We start from the raw sequence: 13,652 nt of genomic DNA, 5'->3' as shown, positions 1-13,652 counted from the left end.
TACCATTGGTTGTTGAATTCTGGAGATCCATCCTTGTTCAGTATACTTTTACTTAATTGTGTTTGTTGTTTCCAGTCTCTCTCTGCCGGCTTGGACTGACATTACTGAAAATTAAAAAAATGTAACTCTGAGATGATGTCTGTATAGAAGATGAACCTTCCTTAAAAGACTATGTTCTACTCCTGTTTCTCATAGGAACCCTTAGAGGACTCACGCAAGATTTGTACATGGTATGATATGATATTTTACTATAATTACAGCGTGTTTGTAGCATTGTATCTTCTTTTTGACACAAAGCCTGAACTCCATTCCTAGGAAAATGGCATACAATTTCCATAATAGGCTATCATGTCTTAAAAAAAAATTTGCATGAATCTATGGCTTTTAGTTGTTCATCATAATGCATTTTATTACTGTCCACTTAAAGAACAGCTGTTAAGCATTGTTATGAATCTGAAATCACATTCATGCCTTTCCAATTTGTCTAACACTTTGGTTCAGTAATATCCCATGAGAATTCCACGACTGAACTTTTTGCTAAACATAGAAGTATTTCCTTTTTATTGACTTCAAAATTTTTATTGTTTCACTTTTTTACTTTTGATGCCAGAGAGAAGAAAAAGAGTGCTCATGGTTGTTTTTTCATATGTACATACTTCTCTTTTTTACTGTTATTTTCAGTCTTTTCATATGATGGTTTGCTTCTGTCTTAAACAGATTGCCCAAACTTCCTCAATTTCTCCTAAAGTGAGTTTTTTCCAAGCCCTTCCACCACTTTGCTACTTAAAAAGAAAGAGAGGAACAATATGCGTAATTGTATGAGCATAAGATTGTAATGACATTATTTAAACCAATACTTCCGATAGCTATCACTATCTTTTCCTTAATACAACTGAAAAGCTTGTTTGCTGCTTTGACCCTAAGAGAAAACCAAGTACAGAGCCAAGTTTAGATCTCCAATATTTCTGTGCTAGTCCTCTACTTAGCTCACTAGGTCATGACTTGTATGATAACCAAGATCTCAAAGAGCTAGTCATTAGTTCCAGCTGGTACCTAAATATAACAAACTGTTTTGATGCAACAGAGCGATGAGTTTACGGCAGATCTGTGGGGTACGTTCCGCCATCAGCTCCCAAACACAAAACTCCCCATTGATTGTGTGTGGAGCATCCCTCTGCAGACTATTGGCACGCTATGACTCCCCAGTGATTCCACAGTGGAAGAAATTCAAGGAATTTGTCTCTGACCACAGAATTTATGAGGCCAGGCAGAAGTCCTTCATGAACGGCGGGGAGCAGGGAAAGAGTTCAGAGCCTGTTGGGTTTCTTCCTTTCTTTTTTGTTTTGTTTGTTCTCTTTTGGGACTTCACATGGGAAGAAGAAAGAGTCGAGAGGGCATTCTGGAAAGTTTTCAGCTCTGGCCTACCTCTGCTTCCACTGAAATGTAGGACTAAACTCCTGCTATCCTCAGTGGGACCCGAGGCAAATGCTGAGTATTTTCTCATTGTTACAGAGGAGGGTTTTTTTGTATGTTCAGATATGTGAATGTTCAATTCAATAGAATTTTTAATAACACATTTTTAAAATGTACTTTGTGCTGCTATGAAAGAGCATTTTGTTCATGACTAAAACATTGCTTTTATGCCAAAGAAGAAAGGTTGTTGTTGCCTACAGGGTGTGAATTCATAGCCAAAGAACACAAGATGTTTGCAGCTATCTTCTTTGGTGGTAGTACTACTTTGCTCCTATATATTACTTCCATCACAAGATCTCAAACTGTTTTCAAGCAATGTTTCTCCACCTGTAATCTGTAGAGTATTTGTGATCCAAGAAACATTCAAAAGTAGTCCAGAAAAAAACTGTAATTCCCATCCACTGCATTGCTGTATGACTGCAGAAGAGAAATATATTACAGAACAAATGCTACATATACTCATTCCTACATACCTGAGCAAGTAAACAAAACAGGGTGAAAAATACAAGTGAGAAAGGAGTATGTCAAGTGTAATCTTCCTTTTATTTGATTGTAAATGAAAATCATTGCAGCAACATTAGACATGAAGGGCTTTATATCTGATTATTTTTTCTTTTCTGGGGAAAGTTTAGTCCAGCATAGCAATAAAAATATTGAGAAGCAGTTCTCTTAAAGAAATCAAGGTCATTATCCCTATTTTGCAAGTGGCAATAATGAAATTCAATGAAAAATTAATGTTTTTATAAGGACATGCACCTAAACAGTACCTGCTTTCAACATACCTCTTAAATGGAAATGGTGCAATTTTCACAGTTTAAAACTTGTATTTGAAGCAGTGTTGCGAGGATAAACAAACATGCGTGCATTTCAGGACTATTTTTGCAGTCAGCCACTATGTTTTATAACTTCAGGTTCATAATTTATTCCACTTAAACTCAAGCACTCTTGCTGCAGGGCAGTATGAGAAGCAGAGCCACCGCAGCGTATGGGGTTGCTGCATCCAGCAAGCCGATAAAGGAGAGGTGAGCTCTATGCCCTGAGGTCCAGCCAGTAGTAAGTCTGAGAGCTTGTATTCCCAGCAGGTACACACACATACACCCAATGCATATATACATGCATACACGGCCGTCCACATGGATCAACCCAGACAGACAACACAGCACTCATGCAAACACAAACAGCACTGATGGCCTCATCCTGTTCTCTTCTCTGGCTGAGCAGAATGAAAGGCAGTGGAAACTACATATGAATATATACAATATGGTACACTCCAGCAGACAGTCCATCTGGTAACTGCCGCTGGATCCCAGTCTCCCCAGTTGCTGGCACCTGGGCATACAAGCCCCCTGGGTCCACAGCCTCACTCCAGTAGCCTGGCGTACAGACCCCCTCACTCACAGATACATACACACATATATACGCAATCACAGGTACACTCACACATACACACACACAGAGGGTCCCTCCAGTAACTGGCCTTAAACACTCAGTTTAACCAGTAGTTGGTCCCTAGATCGCCTGGTGTCCCACTTGCCTCACACTCAGAGCCACACACATAGAAACAGGTCTCCCTGGTAGCTGGCTTTGGTGACATACTGCTCTGGACCCTCTATACCCACTTCTCTATACCAAAGAATCACATATTTTCACTAGAGTTCAGGTGTTTCACATCTGCAAATGCTGTTCCTGTATATTTTAATTTCTTCCTTATCAGTTACTAAATCTTTTACAAAATCCCAAATAAACATGACACATCTAAGAATCAAAAGTGACACCTGCTTTGGTGGTGTGTTGCTTTTTGAGGTGTCAAGAAGGTGACTTTTTTGCTTCTGAAAGATCAACAGTATTGAGATATGCACCTAAATATGTTATAGGCTCGAGAAGCCTAACCAAGGAAGTTCTCACAGTTCAGTATTTTATTTGAAACATTATGTATGGGATGCTAGACTAGTCTGCATGGATTTCAATAGGATTAATGTAATCAGTGTTAAGTTTTATAGTCTTGCTACTTAAGCTCATGTCCTCAGACAGCTCACATCTAGGCAAGAAGACGACACATGCATTTCCTCTCAAATAAGAATCTAGTTTATTTTTCTCCTTATCCAGTGATATGGGCCAGCAAGTTTGAATCCATTTCTCACACCCGTGAGAAGCCACTTGTGCAAGTAGTCCCAGGGAAACAAATTAATGAGATGACTTTCGGAGGTAAAAGTTCACCCATGATTATAAAAGTTCCTAATATATTGCTTGATTCAGAAGATGAAATCAAGTGTTATTTTTAGTTTTTCAAATTCATTTTAATTTTTATTCCTTTTCCATTGTTCCTGACTGTCTTTTCATATTTTTATTGTTTTAATACAACCATTCTTCTCTCATTTAATTCTCATTTATTTTTATTGTTTCTATTTTCTTGGGGTTTGCTTTCTTTTGAGACAGTATCCGTCTACCAGATATAGTTGTTAAATATGAATTCAAAAGTGATTGAATTCAAGTGTGTGAAGGTCGCAGGAAATATCTGTGAGATGTGTAGTGTAGTATCGAAGGAAACCCACATAATGTAATAAGAAAATTCTCTGTATCCAGAGCCTGGGGTTCATACAAATGCCATCCAGAGCAGTTTCCGTCAGTGTTATATACTTTCCTTTAGCACAGTCCTTGTTTTCACAGTAATGACAGCCTTGTCATTACAGCACAGACCAGGAAATAACAAGGTTTGAATTCTACTGCCTTCTCTTCCATACATCCTCAAATAAGTCACTGAGACCTATTTTATAATGTGGTTAAGAAGCATATGGTTACTTTGATTTGATAATTCAATCTGAAATCCTACTACTCCATTATCCAAAATTTATGAACACTTTTGGAAAAGCCGAAGCTTTCTTTTTCTGATTTTCTTGTCTGAAAAATGGAGGTGATGGTAATAAATATGTACGGTGAAGGACTGAAAGCTAAACCAGAGTCTTGTAGGCACGCTCAGGTTTGTAGCTAGGCTGAACTATTAATACATTTTCTGGACATGAAGGCAATGATATTATTTTCATTTTCAAAGATTTTGCTCAAAATCTATATTTTTGCTCAAATGTTTTCTAAGTACAAGCTACTGTATTTCCTAAAACCACATTTTTTGTCCCTGTCTAAAATAAGGGTGCAGATGATCAATACTTACTGGTGAATTTCAGAAATTAAAAAGGTTAAATCTTCTTAAAACTACTATAGAAACATTCTGTCAAAACTTTTATAATGCTGGTATCAATTAATAGTTTGATCCCAAGAAACAATTTGTAGGACAATATGGTCTCATAATTACCTCTTCTATAGGCAAGAAGTAAAGAAATTTAAATAAACTATATGAATCTTTCCTTTAGATGATGCTAGATCCCAGTTCAGTTCTATTATACTCTGTCAGGAGCCCAAGGTTAATTTCTCTCTCATGGCTTGATGGGGGAAGGTGGACATACTCTGTTCAATGTCAGAAATACAAATTAGCATGACTGGGCACAATCAATAATTTGTGTTAAGAAAAGCTCAAGGCAAGGGTAACAAGACTGAAGGTATGCTGGCAGAATGAAGTAGGAATCTTGGCTTGTCAGTCCTCACTGTTCAACTTTCAACATCAGCGTAATAAAAACCATAATGTACAGTAACAGAGTGTACTGTTTAACTAGATACTACAAACTTCATAAACCAGAAGCTGGGAAATATTACAAACTGCAGAGTGAATAAAGAGCATCTAGATGTTTTGTAATCAGGTGCTAAAATCCTCGTAATTTTGTACAGTAAAAACCGAGAACCAGCAAAGGTGAAGCACTTGAGTAGCGTGACAAAGTGTGCAAAGACAGGCTGCTGTAGAGATTTGGAAGAGCTTTACAGGTTGTGCTGTACATATCATTAATCATGAGAAATATATGAACTTCACTTGATCAAGTAAGGTCCTTTTGCCTGTATGCTTCTACAACATGAATTTTACTTTTTATGTCAGTAAACTTGATTCCTGTAAATCCGTCCATACTGTCTCTTGTTCAGATTGTCCAGCTCTGCCATCTCTAATTCCTCCCAACAGATTAGTGATGAAATGTTTTGCTCTCAGTGGTGAGTCAGAGCATCCAAGCTCATGTCACATGAGCTCCAAAATCACATAGACAGCCTTACACAGCTGCAGGGACCAGTGCCAACTTTATCCTCTTTCACTGTAATCTCATTAGTACCTAGCTATGAGAACATACAGCTCAGATATGGAGCGTGGAGCTTGGGTAGCTAGACAAGAAAAAGACTAAGAATTTGTCTTGATAGATGACATGTCATACATAGTCCAACTAATGTTAACTTCCACTCGCTTCTAATTTTTTGAAGAAGAAAGAAAAGTGAATAACGAGGTTTTAAAAAATGTTAATTGAGATTCCCATGGAAGCACAGAACAAATCAATGGACAAATTCAGAGTAAATTTGGCTTTTGAAACCTTGTATTTTATTTTCATTTTGAAGCTTCTTATAGAATGTGATTGATGATAGAAATTAGATCTGAAGCACTGATATGTTAGCAACATGTCAGTATATAAGGATCACCTGTCTTCCAGACATCTACCTGCAAAAAAACCCAACTCCATAAAAGTCTAGTGGATTTGGGATTTTGAGGGGGGGTCATGTGAGTTTTTTTCCCCCCAGATCATATTCTTTTCTAAGAATAAAGGCTAAAGGTTTTGAACTGTTATTTGAACTGGTCCCCAACATCTATAGGTTATCCTTCACTAAAAAGTCACTTTAGAAAATGGACAACTGGTAGTGTCATAAAACCACAATAAACTCACTAAACCAAAAGCTCAAGCAAGTACTTAGTCCTTCCTTTCTCAATACAGCACCAAGCAGAAACTTAAAGCTTTTCTCATCTTTAGCTTAATGAATTCTTAGCCTATGAAAGCTGAACTTAATCTGATATTTTACCTGCATCTGAGCCTATATGATGAGGTAAGAAAGAAGGATTTTAATAGTTACTATGCATCAATTTGCAAAATCCTATAGAGATGCTCCAGGAAACCTTATCTTTTGAAACCATCAGACTACACAGCTGTGAAGAGACTCTCATTTTGTTTACAAGTTTTTACATATTTCTAAACTTTAAAAACACAGCAACTTGCATTCTGCTATTAGTCACATGTTCCCAGTGTTCCTGTCCTTGTGTCCTCATGTCGTACCTCCAAAGAGGAACAAGTCAGAAGCTAGCACCACGTCTACAAATACGGGTACGTGTGTTCCGATACACTGCAAAGACCTTAAAAAGTGTAAATACCTGGGACAGACTAGCCTCCCTGCTGTGTGTAAAGACTACATCATGTCAGTAAGTTCAGCTTGCTGGAGGGATTTATTCTGTTTTACCAGACCAAGATTGACTAAAAATATCACTTCAATGACTGGAAAAAAAACCCTTTCATAGCTAGAATACTTCATAAAGAGAAGTGTTTGCTTTGTGTTGCTTTGTGAAAGTCCAAGACCCAGAAAACCATCTGGAAACATTTGTCCAAATATATATTGATAAATTTAGAGTGAGTTTTTGCTGCCAAATATTTCTCTTTGACAAAAAACAATAAATAAACAAAAAGCTCTAGCAAACAAAACTACTCAAATTCTTCTTCCTGAACATGAGAGTCTCACCATACAGGCTTCACCATTCAGATTCTAGTGAAGCGTACTATTATTCTTTGATATAACTCATAAGTTAATAGGCACAACACGAAACATTTAAATAAATAATTAATGGCTACTTTTTCATGTAGAAACACATTTATATTTCACTTTGATGCTTTGTTTCTCTTTTTTGGTTAAGGTAGTTTTCAAAACAGAGAATGAAACCACACCTTGTAAATCAGAATGAACACTGTCATATGTATGAATTAGCATTTGTAGACTAAGATTTAAACATATTTTTAATGAAGTGGAGGAATTCTGAGACTTTCCTTTTGGCATTTCAGCCGACAGATTAATTCAGTTACAGTAACCATCTTTAAAAAGCTAACAACTCCTTCCCATATACCTTACAGCATTATGATTCCAAGTCTTTCATGAAAGCTGTTATTTAAATCTGTCCAATTCAAAAAAGAAACTGAGCAATGATCTTTTACATCCTCATGAAATACTGTTACCATGAAGATACCGATCAAAATTATGGTAGCTTTTTTCCATCAATAAATTTATGACACTAACTTAGAAGAAAAAAAAGTTCTACCTTATGAATCCTGAAAACTCTTTGGGAACACACTTTGCAAATATAGTCAGAACTGTATTTTTGCCACAGTCAAAAAATAATTCAGTTCTAATTCAAATCTTTCAAGGACTTTCAAAATCCTTAGAAAGACTTACAGAATCAATGACTTTTAGATCATTTTAGAGAAGTGAAATACTACTCTTTTTAATTAGTGAATTAGCTAATCTAGAACACTAAAATAAATCCTGGAAACATTTTTCACTTCACAGGGCTTTTCAGAGGTTGTAGTATTGTTTTGTGTTTCCACTGAATATTTATTCTGTTTATTTTTACTATTTTATACATGAAAAATCTCAGCTTTGGTGAACATACTTCTGACTGCATCTGTAGGATCTCTGGTCACCTAAGCTTTTGTGTGTATTTATTTCTCTAGGTGATTGGTCCAGAAATACACTGAAAATCTTTGATATATTCCTGGGTAGAATCACAGCCGCATGTTTTAAGGGCCTTAAGTGCATCTTCAATTGCAAAATTCCAATTTAACAGTGATGATTGAAAAAAATGCAACCAAAACCAGACCATAGATACCACTTTAATCCAAGGTTCTGATGATGAAATTCAGCCCTTCTCAGGGGTAAAGAAGGGAAAAGATTCATATTGCCTAATTTCTAGATGTCTAAAAGTCAGTTGTCTGAGTTATTTACTTCATACGCCCCTTTATAATCACTGGAGAGAAGCAGGTAACTCTAAAGAGCAATTTGTCTTCTTCTAAGATAGGAAGGATGAATGCCTTTTAGGTGTGCCTATTTCTCTCTGCTGACTTTGAGGGTAGTCAAGGATGACTAACTCAGATGAATAATTTTTAAATATCTAAATTTAAGTGAGATGAATCCCACCCAATAAGTGTACACATCCTTTTCTTCCTGTTTCATCTCTTTTTCAAGGACTTAATGATAATGTCTCCCTTGGACAGAATTTAGTAATTAAGGATGTGTGTGTTTGAAATAAGAATGCTCTTGACATTTTTACATCGGTAGATCTTCCCTCTCTTTCTCACACTGTCAAGACATCAGCTCTTCCCAATTCCATTCCACTACTTACTTAATGGGACTGCAATACCCACAAAGTACTCATTCCTCATCCAACAGGATACTCAGGGAGCAGGTGAAAACGGATTCAGGAATGGGAGATGAAGGGGCTGGACCACACAAAACATCCAATGTGAAAGAGAAAAACTTTTTTTTTGGTCCTGAAATCTGAGAAGAAACACTTGCTGTTTGAGGGAGGTTGTAAACCAGAGGCACGGAGGATGTCTGCAGGGCAGGATTGAGCTGGGTCTTAACGACTATGTGAGGCAGACACTTGAGGTTTTTCAGATACACCTGTAGATAAGTTGAGGGAAATAGAAGGGTTCTTCTCTACTTAGTCTCTTCCAGATGTAAATATATTTCCAAAATACAGCTCTTAAAAGAACCCAATAGCTAATGGCAGTAATAACATATAAAGAATGTTCTAATTATGTTATCCATATTTAAATACTTTACTAAATCTTAAATAGGTATGAAAATGGAAATAAACAATAAACTTCGTACTGTTGCAGATATACTATTCATATGTTCATTGAACAATCTATCTATCATCTGAGTTATTTGGCACTAGAAGTCTAATAGTCTGTTTGTTTCAGATTTGGTGCTTTAAAAAAGAGATTGTGATGGCATTTAGTTTGATGCCAAAAGACAGAATTTACAGAATGAAAGTGTATGATTCGTTCCTTTTCTTCGTTGTTTTCATAGGAGCAGTAATTCCCTATTAATGTTTTTAATAAAATGTAAAATTACTATTATTATAAAGACATTATCATTATGCCAGTAGTACTATAAAAGAATCACATCTCTGGTATGTATGTTAAATAAGCCCAGTGGGAAAAGAAATGGAGGCCGAATTGCTGCCGTATGTCAGATGAAATCACCTGGGTGACCTTGTAAGAATGGCTAAGACCATGTTCCAGACCCTGTGACTTGCTGAGTGCTAGGGCAGAATTTAGATATTATTAATATAAGGTTTTAATAAAGTTGCCTGACCATAGTCAATTTGCTTTTCTTAATCTTTCAAAAAAAATTTCCATAATTACCAAAGCCCGTAGGCCCTAGGGCTTAAAAATGACTTCTTGTTTGTTTTCGGTGAAAAACAGTAGAGGCAGGGAATCAATTTAAATCAATATTTTCAGTAGAACTGAATAGAGAATTTACCGGAATGCCTTCTCATTCTTGCCTTTCTATATCTGGGGCCCCAAGTGCACTTGCATATATGCAAATCCACCTCCTCATAACTTTAGCAAGGGGTGCCAATTAAATCTAAGCTGGCTGTAGGGAGTCCAGCTACACTCCTAATCAACTTGAGGAGAGGTTTTCCACTGACTACAATGATGGCAACACTAGTTCTACATTGCACAAAGTGCTTACCAAGTCCTCAGTTTGACAAAGCACTGAGCAACTCACCCCTCCCCCAAAAAAGTGAGTGCTCTCTTTTTGTAATTAATGCAGCTACAGCATTGTACTGTACCGTTCAGGATCTAGACCAAAAGTCTTAGCTCTGTTAGATACTCTGTCTCCTAAATTTATTTAGGGCTCACTGAGACCAGAGGAAGGAGAAGTTGGGAAGAGGGGTGGGGGTTGGCAAACAGCTGGTCCAGTCTTCAACAACAATATTTCCTGTCCTTGAAGTTGTACTCTTTTATGTTTTCATCTTCTTCTAATGGTTTGCTGCTGCATCCTAAAATAAGTTGTTGTGAATAAGGGAAAATATAGTCTTCAGCTAATTGAAATTTTGTTCAGCATTTAAAAGGAATTGTCTTATTCAGTACTGAGAAATAACTAATACTCAACTTAATTACTCAGTATTCCAAAATGTCCTTTGAATAATGATAGCGCTCTAGGGCCTTGAGTTTAGGCCATTAAAGTGCCCTTTCTGCCCAACTACCCAATGAATGCTTTAGGGAGACTCCTATTTTTACTGATTAGCAAACCTCTATAATCTATTTGAGAATACAAGTGACATCTTTCTTTGAGTATCCAGTACCCATGACCTCAGGGAGATGTGCTGTGTCACAGGCTTGACTGATAGAAAGGCAATATTCCTCCTTCAGACTCTAATTGGAACTACTCAGTGCAGCTGAAGAATTGAGCAACTCCTTATTATTCCATTTAATGGCCTTTTTGCATTTACAAATCATTTATCAGAATCATCCCCAAGTGAAAAATGATAATAATAGCAAAGATATTTGGCACAATATGTTTGGCTTGTTATCCAAAGGCTTTGTACAGAGGCATCGAAGTACAGGGGATGATGTCATACCCTGGAGCGGGTGCAAAAGGGGAATCATTCTTAATTTCTGGCTGACTTCCCAGGTTTTCTCTTGGTCCTTTTCTACCGGAATCTGTCACAGTGCTTTCTGTCACAGTTGTAAAATACTTTCGGAGAAACATAAAGTTTTTATGAGAAGAATGATAAAAGAGATGACTTACTGTAGGGGTGGGGGTTAATATTTGCACTTGTGGGCTGACTTTGAGAATTAAAAATAAAAAGATTAAGGAAGAAAGTCAGAGTCCTTTATTTCCCCTTGCAGTTATTCAGAAGACACAGCAGCAGCTGCACAAGCTCTCCTACACAAAATTTAAGATACTGAGCTACCTTCATGGAATTCTGAGCATGGTGGGTTTATTGGTGGATCGACTCCACTGCTGATGATTTCCTTTTTAAAGTTTTAAACAAAAACAAAAAAGGAAAGAGAAAGAAAGAAAGAAAGAAAGAAAGAAAGAAAGAAAGAAAGAAAGAAAGAAAAAACAAATGCTGTGTTTAAAATTACAATGTATTTTATTTCAAATTGAGACATTGATGATGAGAGATCTCTTAACCTTCAAAGACACTGGGTATACCAGCTCATGCTTTCTGGCTTAACTCACACAGCAGCCTATACAGAGTGACTTATTCTTTTTTAACAAACAGGTCTTTCTCAGAGACAGAATACTTTTCCTCCATGTGTTTGCCCTTTTTGTATAATATTTACTTAGAGCCACCTAATGGGAAATGTCATTGAGGTTTTGAGTATCTTCTGAAGAATGGGAACATTAAGATACTAATATTGTATGCTGTCAAAAACTATCTTAAGCGGTCTGGTTCATCAAGTAATACAGTAAGTGGAATGGAATTTAGAAGACTTTTTATGTTACAATGAACAAGGAAAGACTCTACTACCTGTGATACACTTGGCATTTTTTTTTTTGAGGAAGGACAGTCTCCTAGTTCTTGAAGTTTATTAAAGCTTTAAGCTGTCAGGTTATTACTGTCAGTTTCAAGAAAGGAAAGAGCTACTGATGTAAAATTAATTTATTGAATAGAATTGTTTTGCCCTAGGGGAATAACATCACCATTTAATTTAATTTCCCCATTATATTGTCTCATTTGCAAAGGAGAAAAATAACTTTCCTTTTTAACAGAGCAAAGTATGTTATGCTGAATGGTGAATTTGTCCTTACAGTTCTTCCTTGTTCTAGATTATCAGTTGTCATAGGAATATTTCAGTCTCCCTGTGGCTTCTACTTACTGCCTTTTTTGAAAATACTGATTTGTAAAAGTTCTCTCAAATGTCCATTCCTGAGCCTCTTGGCTGATGCGTGCACTTCCATTGACACATTTTGGTCTGGATCAAGCCAAAACGGAGGAGAAAATAGAAAACAGAATGTATTAAGTATTAGAAAATACAGCTGGACCATTTACTAGTCTGTCCAGGATGTCTTCATTATCCCGGGCAACCTGACCTTGTTCATCTGTAATGAAATTAGCAGACCCAGGTGGGAGATTGCTGCTGAACAGTTCAGTGGGATGGGATTTATTTATCACCATTTTAGACCTATTCTGTCAAATCAATACATTGCCAGGTCCAACCTCAATGGAGGTACAGGGCTTGTAGTTACTACTTTTCTACCACCTGTTTGGTCAAAGTACTGTCTCACGCATTTTAGGCAGTTAAATTGTATGCATCTCCTCAGAAGACATAAAATTGTTACTGTCTTTACTCAATTTATTGAAAGAAAAATGCTTTGCATTTCAGTTAACTGCCCCTATGAGGAGTAAAACTGTGGAAATATTTTAAGGCAGATTTTGGTTGAGCAACTTCTTAGCATTGTTCCAGTCTTCTCAGTTCCTTTCTTCTTTCTGACAGTATCACTGTACCTTGCAGAGGTTATTAAAAGCAGAACATGGTGGCTGTGATGTGTTGCAGCCTTTTCAGTAGTTACAATTCCCAGAGAAAGGAAAATGCAATAGAATGGGAGGTTTGCAATATATAATCCTGTGTACACTGTAAACCTGACAAGTTTTGTTATAAAAGTTTATATTCTTGCTTTTTGCTGACCCATACCAACTTCAAAACTAGAAGTGACAGTTGTTGGATAATATTTTACCATAGATCCAAACGGCCGAAGAGTTTTAGGTGTCTGTGGCAACATGTTGCATGCCTGCAGAGGGTTACAGTAAAGTTAAGGCGAAGCACCAAGAGCCAAGATAAATTAATCAAGCCTTAACACTTCAACTTTAAGAGAATTCCATCATGGTACAGTCAAAAGCTAATATATTGGCCTGGTTTTGTGGGGATAAAATTATAGAATCAATTTCCTGTTACATTTTGTTTTAGTTTGTGGCCAGCCATGGTATGGTAATCAAGGCCATTAGCAGTGAAAGCCAGGGCAGCTGACCCAGGCTGGCCCACAGATGTGTTCTATAACATTAACACCAGGTTCACTATAAATGGGAAAGCTTGCTGAGGATGGCTGGGGTTTTTTCCCCTCCTCTCCCCTTCTTGGTTACTATCCCTGTACGGACTTGTAACAACTCTACAGGCTAAGTATAGCTTTGTATACTTAGACAAACTTTTGAAGTATGACCTAGATAAGGGGACACTGAGGCCAATGGAAAGCTGGCTGGA

Source organism: Nyctibius grandis, chromosome 1 (genome assembly GCF_013368605.1).
Source record: "Nyctibius grandis isolate bNycGra1 chromosome 1, bNycGra1.pri, whole genome shotgun sequence".
Classification (NCBI taxonomy): domain Eukaryota; kingdom Metazoa; phylum Chordata; class Aves; order Nyctibiiformes; family Nyctibiidae; genus Nyctibius; species Nyctibius grandis.
Note: the sequence above shows the minus strand (reverse complement) of the source record.